Here is a 7,462-nt window from a genome sequence, read left to right on the forward strand (position 1 = left end):
GCTGGCTTGTGAAGCAGGCGACGGGCAAGGCGGGCCGAGGGCCACTCGGCTGCGCTTCTGGCTTCGGGATCCGCCAGCGTGGCCGACGCCACGGTCCAGCGCTCTGCAGTCTCGGGTTCTCCGAGGCTCTGGCGCTGGCACGGCCGTCCTGCAAGGCCGATCCCGGGCACAGAAGAGCGAGCGCGCGAGGCGGAGGGAGCCGAGCGCTCACGGGGTGGAGCCAGAGGCGGCGCGGGAGGCGTCTCTGTGGCGCAACCGGTCAGCGCGCTCGGCTGTTAACCGAGAGGTTGGTGGTTCGAGCCCACCCAGGGACGCCACTTTTCCGTTTTCCCTCGTGCCTGCTGTCGGTCAGCTGCACGTTGACAACCAGCGAACGGGACATCCTCTGTCTTCTCTCCAGAGTGCTGGTCGCCTCGTGCCTGGTACCCGTCAGCGGCCGCCCCTGCCTCCCCGACCCGATTCTCAGGAAGCAGCCGCTGTGCACTCGGTGGCTCCTAAAACACGAGGCCGGAAGCCCACTTCGGCCGTGATGAGATCTTCTCCCGCCCTTTACAGGCTTCGCCGAGTGCGGTGACACTTACGTGTAAATCAGGCCAAAGCAGGATCCCGTCCCCAGGATGTGCCTGGACTTAGTGGTTGCTCTGTCCACCGTGTGACCAGTGGGATCACTGTCGTAATTATCTTCCCTGTTGTTTTTTAGAAAGCGTTTCTTCTTTAGTTTGTGCACCATTTATTTAACCCTCCCCAAAACGTTTTTGGAACTGGGTTGGCTTCATGGTTTTATGATTCCGAATAATGCTGCAATCATCCTTCTGTTATAAGTATCTTTTGTCATTTGCACAGAGATTTCTATCGTGTACAGAACTGACCGTGCAATTGCTACATTATAGTGTTTTATAATGCTTCTAATTTTAGCAAATTTTGCAAATTTTTCTCCCATGGGAGCGGTACCAAATCCTGCTCCAGTTTATTTCCCAACTCCGTCGATTTCCCTTTCTTCATGTCCTTGTTGGGAAACGACCTTCTATACGTCTATCTGTGCTGTTCTAACAAGGAGACTGGTGTCCCCCTCATTAACTAAGGGGCAGGTAGAGCAGGACAAGGTGGACATTCCACACGTATGTTCTGTTGCACAGACAGCTAAACTTCCAAGATTTNCGCATTAAAAAACAAAAGACAAAAAGCAGTCCTGTACCTTTAGAGAGCTGCAGGTCCCCGCGCTTTTCTCTCCTTCACCTTCTCTCTGTTTCTCCCCATTCTGCTACAATAAAAAAACAATTCTCGCCTCCACGAGACCAGCCTGCACCTCTGCACACAACTTTTCCGAGGTCTAGATGTCTCCGTCCACCGCTCCCCGGCTTCTTTCTCTTCGCATTTCCCTTCTCGGGGCCTCCGCACGGCGCGGTTGAGTGCCCGGAGCTGAACCGCGCAGAAGGTGCGCCGGAGACCTCGCCTGTCGCCAGCCCCACGGGATGCTGAGAAATCAACCGGGATAGAGGCCTCTGAACAGCAACTGCCCCTTGGAACAACCTTTCGTGATTTCCATGCTCAGGGTTTTCAAGGGACTAAAGTCTGAAGACGGTGGGTTCACTCACCAAGTCCTGACTGAGCGCCCTGGTGGATGCCAAACCCTGCTGTCATCGAGCGGACCCGAGAGCGACGGTCACCACGACCCTGTCCTCGTCCAAGCCCTGTGCTGGACACAGGAATCCGAAGATGGCAGCAGAAGCTTCACAGCGGCCCCGAAGGCGGCTCACGAGGGTGGCCACAGGCTCATTCCCTGGGTGCAGGTGGCGCAAAGGATGGCAGGAACGTGAGGGAGCCCACCGGGCGTCTGGCTCCCCTTGGGCCCCACGCGGCTCCGGCAGGGGTCGCGGCCCCGGGCATCTTCAGGGGCGCTGGCTCGTGAAGCAGGCAACGGGCAAGGCGGGCCGGGGGCCACTCGGCTGCCCTTCTGGCTTCGGGATCCGCCAGCGTGGCCGACGCCACGGTCCCCTGCTCTGCAGTATCGGGTTCTCCGAGGCTCTGGCGCTGGCACGGCCGTCCTGCAAGGCCGATCCCGGGCACAGAAGAGCGAGCGCGCGAGGCGGAGGGAGCCAGAGGCGGCGCAGGAGGCGTCTCTGTGGCGCAACCGGTTAGCGCGCTCGGCTGTTAATCGAGAGGTTGGTGGTTCGAGCCCACCCAGGGACGCCACTTTTCCGTTTTCCCTCGTGCCTGCTGTCGGTCAGCTGCACGTTGACAACCAGCGAACGGGATGTCCTCTGTCTTCTTTCCGGAGTGCTGGTCGCCTCGTGCCTGGTACCCGTCAGCGGCCGCCCCTGCCTCCCCGACCCGATTCTCAGGAAGCAGCCGCTGTGCACTCGGTGGCTCCTAAAACACGAGGCCGGAAGCCCAGTTCGGCCGTGATGAGATCTTCTCCTGCCCTTTACAGGCTTCCTCGAGTGCGGTGACACTTACGTGTAAATCAGGCCAAAGCAGGATCCCGTCCCCAGGATGTGCCTGGATTTAGTGGTTGCTCTGTCCACCGTGTGACCAGTGGGATCACCGTCGTAATTATCTTCCCCGTTGTTTTTTAGAAAGCGTTTCTTCTTTAGTTTGTGCACCATTTATTTAACCCTTCCCAAAACGTTTTTGGAATTGGGTTGGCTTCATGGTTTTATGATTCCGAATAATGCTGCAATCATCCTTCTGTTATAAGTATCTTTTGTCATTTGCGCAGAGATTTCTATCGTGTACAAAACTGACCGTGCAATTCTACATTATAGTGTTTTATAATGCTTCTAATTTTAGCAAATTCTGCAAATTTTTCTCCCATGGGAGCGGTACCAAATCCTGCTCCAGTTTATTTCCCAACTCCGTCGATGTCCCTTTCTTCATGTCCTTGCTGGGAAACGAACTTCTATACGTCTATCTGTGCTTTTCTAACAAGGAGACTGGTGTCCCCCTCATTAACTAAGGGGCAGGTAGAGCAGGACAAGGTGGACATTCCACACGGATGTTCTGTTGCACAGTCAGACAGCTAAACTTCCAAGATTTTTTGTCGTTCTCCACTAACTGTAATTGTTTTCTGTGGTGACCTAGTCACGCAGGTCCAATGAAGCCTGGCCAGAGTGACTTCTTTGACAGCTTTCAGCCAAGCCCTTTATCCAAAAGGAGAAAAATCACAATGGTCCCAGACTTTTTTTCTCTTCCTTTTTCCTGTTTTCTCAATAATTCCTGGTGTTGCCCTTATTTGATGAAAACAGTCTAAGGCCGGTTCTCCCTCCTATGCGATGGTAAACTAGTGTGCACACAACTGTTTCTATATTCTTCCTTGACAGATAGCTGGGGGGCCATGTCCACAATAATTAGCCCATCTGAGACATGTCATTGGAGTCAATGGCATCGTGCACCTGACAGACCCCTCATGCCGAGCTGGACCCTTAGAGCTATTGGCTTATGTGTCCTTGGTTCTCCTGTCGAATCACAAGAGCATAAATTGAGCTCTTTGGCTTTTACGTACTAACTGTCATTTTCACATCATTATTTTCTCCCATCAGTGGCATCGGTGTGGGCTTCTGGTTTTGAGGTTATGAAGTGAACTTCTGGACATAATCTCGGTTGGTTGGTGGTCGACAGGGATCCATTCCCTGCTGGGGGTACATGACAGCTACTTTAGATTGAGTCTTGTTTTGCGTGTCTATTGTCCTGAGGATTTGGGTATTTCCTGGTATCTGAGACAATGGTAATGAGAAGTTATTCACATCTTGTCTCTCCAATATGTGGTAAAAGTCTTATGAGCCCATAGTCGTCAATACCTGCAATATCTGTGTGCTTATAGTTGGGATGGTCTTAATAGACAATAGTAACCCCCCCCCCCAAGTTCCATAAGAACTTTTGGCTTTAAGAAATCACTATACCTAAAGAGGATCTTAGTACAGGAAGAAAACTGAATTTCTAGTATGCAAGGGGCTGCTTTATTTGATTGATATACTCAAGTTTCTAAACAGCTGAAGAAATTCAAATACGTGTTTTTTAAGGATTGTTAAAGTCACACTACAGAAAGGAAAGACATTCATATCATCACATATAGGCAATTGAATCAGCAATGTGAGCTCTTCTGAAAACTATACAAATCAAATTTCATATTGTCCAGAACATTAAGAAGTTCAGCCTTTAATAAAAATGGATGAAAAGCAATGACTTCATCCACTGGATATAGCCTGGAAGGAGAATGTTCTGCCAGACTCAAAAGGGTATCACAAAATTACTCAGATTTTCAGCAATGAGGGTCCTCCAAAGACCTAATGGTGCTTAATTTTCTTTTGTTTCCCTCACTTATAAGCTTTCTTTATAGACACCATTGCCGGCTGCTGTCTCTGCTTCCACAATCTTGCAATGTGACACCCCTGGGTCACTGTCGCTACCACCATATGGACTTTGGACTTCCCCGCCTCAGAAACTGATTGGAAGAAAGCAGCCTCAAAGCCTCTCGATGGAGAGGAACAGATGCCCACACTACAGAACACAGGAAGGGAAAAAACGACCTGTGGAACAGTATATAAGCCCACTTTGTGGAAGGAAAAAATATAGAAACTGGAACTTTGAGGAGCCCACGGCGGCAGCAGTGGCAGCAGCGGTAGCAGTGGGGGAAGCGGCACCAGTGGTAGTGGCGGGAGTGGGGTAAGCGGCAGCAGTGGGGGAACTGGTATCAGCAGGAGCGACACCCTGCGGTACCTCCCCGTCACCCAGCAGCCTGGCAGAGTCCAAGCTGACCAGAGAGGTGGCTCCCCGGAGAGGCCCAAGACCCAAGGTAACCACACATGCAAGGCACTAGTGGCCAACTGAGCAGTCAACTGATGTAGCCATACCAAATTGGCAACCCCAGCAACATCTCAGTCAGGCAATAGTGTCAAACCTGTGGACTGTGAACCCCCTGCCACAATGAATAAACATCAAAGAAAAGACACCAGAAATACGACTTCCTTTCTTTTTAAGACAGTTGTGTTTGGGGAGCAGTAAAGTTAAGGTTTAAGATAGATAACTGCTTAGGGAATACGCCATCGCCTGCCCATATTCATTTTAGGAGAAGGCTGGAAACTACAAAGACAGTAGACCTGGAAGTAGCCCCAAAGTGATAAAGCAATGTCTGAGTAGCGAGAGCATATGAACACACTTNCAGATTATCAGCAAAGAGGGTCCTCCAAGGACCTAATGGTGCTTAATTTTCTTTTGTTTCCCTCACTTATAAGCTTTGTTTATAGACACCATTGCCTCTGTTTTCACCTTAAATGATGTTTCTTACCACACTTAGTTTCTTTAGAATGCCCACTGGTTTGCTGGAATTTTTCCATTTATAAATGTAAAGTATTTTCTCTGGAAACAAATTGGCATATTCTCTCTTCCTCTGGAGTAAATAGACAAATTAGGTCAAGGAGTTGCTGCCCCAATTATCTTATGATCAGTAATAATTACTGATATAAAATTAAAAGAATTAAGAATTTCTTTCCTACTGCTTTGCTACTTATACTTTAATGTGATGTTTTGGGCTGGCCAGTGGGCTCAGTTGGTTAGAGTGCAGTGATAACACCAACGTCAAAGGTTCAGATCCCTTTACTGGCCAGCCACCAAAAAATAAATAAATAAATGAATGAATGAATGAATGAATATATATACATATATATATAAAGGTAATACATATATGGGTATCCCTAAATGTGATGTTTCATTAAGGGAAAAGTTTTGTTCATGAATTTGTAATGTGGAAAAATAAAATTTTTAGCTGTAGATAAAAGTAATGGTCTTCATTGCTTGGTACTAGAAAATAAATGAAATAAAGTTGATAGCAAGAAACAATCTGCAATACTTTTATTATATTTACTTCACTTTTTGTGTGTTTGTGTTCTTTTATTTGTCTGTTTTGGTGGCTGGCTGGCATGGGGATCTGAACCTTGACCTTGGTGTTATCAGCAGCATGCTCTAACCACCTGAGCTAACTGGCCAGTCCTTCCAATACTTTAAAACAATTTAAAGAATTTAAATATTTGATATGTGATGGCATCAAAAAGTTTGTTATGTTAAAGTTTTTTAATCAAAGTCACTTGTTGATCAAGTTAGAATGGTTTAATGATTTTAATGTAAAAACTACTATATATTTTCTTTCAGGTTTTCCAATAATATAGAAAATAATGTCAGCATAATATTCTAGTATATGTGTCTGAGTGTGAGCTAAGAGTATAATGCCCACCAAACTGGAAAAGTATTTTAAGACTGAAGAATGAAGCAGACAACTCCAAAGGGTTTACAGGGAGTTTATTATCATTATCAATGGGTGATTACTTACAGGGAAAGAATCAGGCTGAGAATTGATCCAGGTGTAGTGCAGGTGCTTTCTCCACAAAATGGGGAGTGTGGGGAGAGAACAGGGTAGAGGAGTTGAAGCTTATAAGGGACTTAGGGACATAAGTGGACCTATACCAAAGAGAGAAAGGCTGAGGACATGGAATATTCTCAGGAACCTTGCATCCACTTGTTACTTATCCTTGGGGTTGCTAGAATCACTCATCTTATCTTACACAAGCATAGCATTCTGTTCCTTTACGTTTCTTGGTCACTAAGCAACCTGTGCAGGGGAAAGATTGAAGCCAGAGCTCTGAAGGCCATGAGGATGTAGTGAAGTCTGGCTAGCATTCCTACATATATTAAAGATTTGGGTTTATTTTGGCTTCAAAATCCTAATTAAGTTGAACTTTCTAAATTTCCTGTGCTGGTTGTACTGGTCAAGTAAGCAAGCATTACTTCCAACAGATATTTAAGTTTATAGAATAAAGAGTCATGTGTTCAAGGTAAATTAAAAATAGTAGATAATATCTTCAAATCCTGTAATTCTAGAAACCAGAGGAGCCAACCATCCCACTTACAATTTCTGGGTAAATGCTTTTAGATGTCATCTAATGTAATAAGACATCATCGTTGTCTATTATTTGTTATTTTAATTTATGATTTCAGGATCTATAGTTAACTTTAAAATCCGTGATTCATATTAAAATTGAGTTAATTAATGAATAATCTTAGATTGCCTTTAGATTCTCTCTCTCTCTCTCTCTCTCTCTCTCTCTTCTCCTGCTTGCCCTGATCTCCTGATAGACTGGTAATCCTTTATTTGTGAAATGCTATTGCTTGCTGGGTTCACATAAAAGGTATTCTATATTTTGTGGGTATGTTGATGGTGCTATGGATATTCTTATGTGTTCTCTTGTTTCTTGGGAACTTTCCAAAAGGTGAGTCGAGTGGTTTATTGTTTCTAATGTTCTAACATTTCAAAATCATATGCTTTGGTGTTGTGCACTGCAGAGCATCTCAAACCTTCTGAAACTGCTACCTTCATTTCTTGGTACATGCTGATGTTTTACATGCCACTTACTTTTTATCAAAGCTACCAGAAAAGCCAGCTTTGCAAAGATATGATATTATTGAAAAGAAT

The 7,462-nt window shown here is 46.2% G+C and overlaps 2 non-coding genes across 2 annotated transcripts; both read left to right on the forward strand.

Moving 5' to 3' along the window:
* Positions 1–240: 240 nt before the first annotated feature.
* Positions 241–314, forward strand: TRNAN-GUU. The gene has a single exon. It is a non-coding gene; the product is annotated as a tRNA-Asn (tRNA).
* Positions 315–2,116: 1,802 nt separating this feature from the next.
* On the forward strand, positions 2,117–2,190 carry TRNAN-GUU. Its single transcript has one exon. It is a non-coding gene; the product is annotated as a tRNA-Asn (tRNA).
* The last annotated feature ends 5,272 nt before the right edge of the window (positions 2,191–7,462 follow it).

Source organism: Galeopterus variegatus, unplaced genomic scaffold (assembly GCF_000696425.1).
Source record: "Galeopterus variegatus unplaced genomic scaffold, G_variegatus-3.0.2 Scaffold11074, whole genome shotgun sequence".
Classification (NCBI taxonomy): Eukaryota; Metazoa; Chordata; class Mammalia; order Dermoptera; family Cynocephalidae; genus Galeopterus; species Galeopterus variegatus.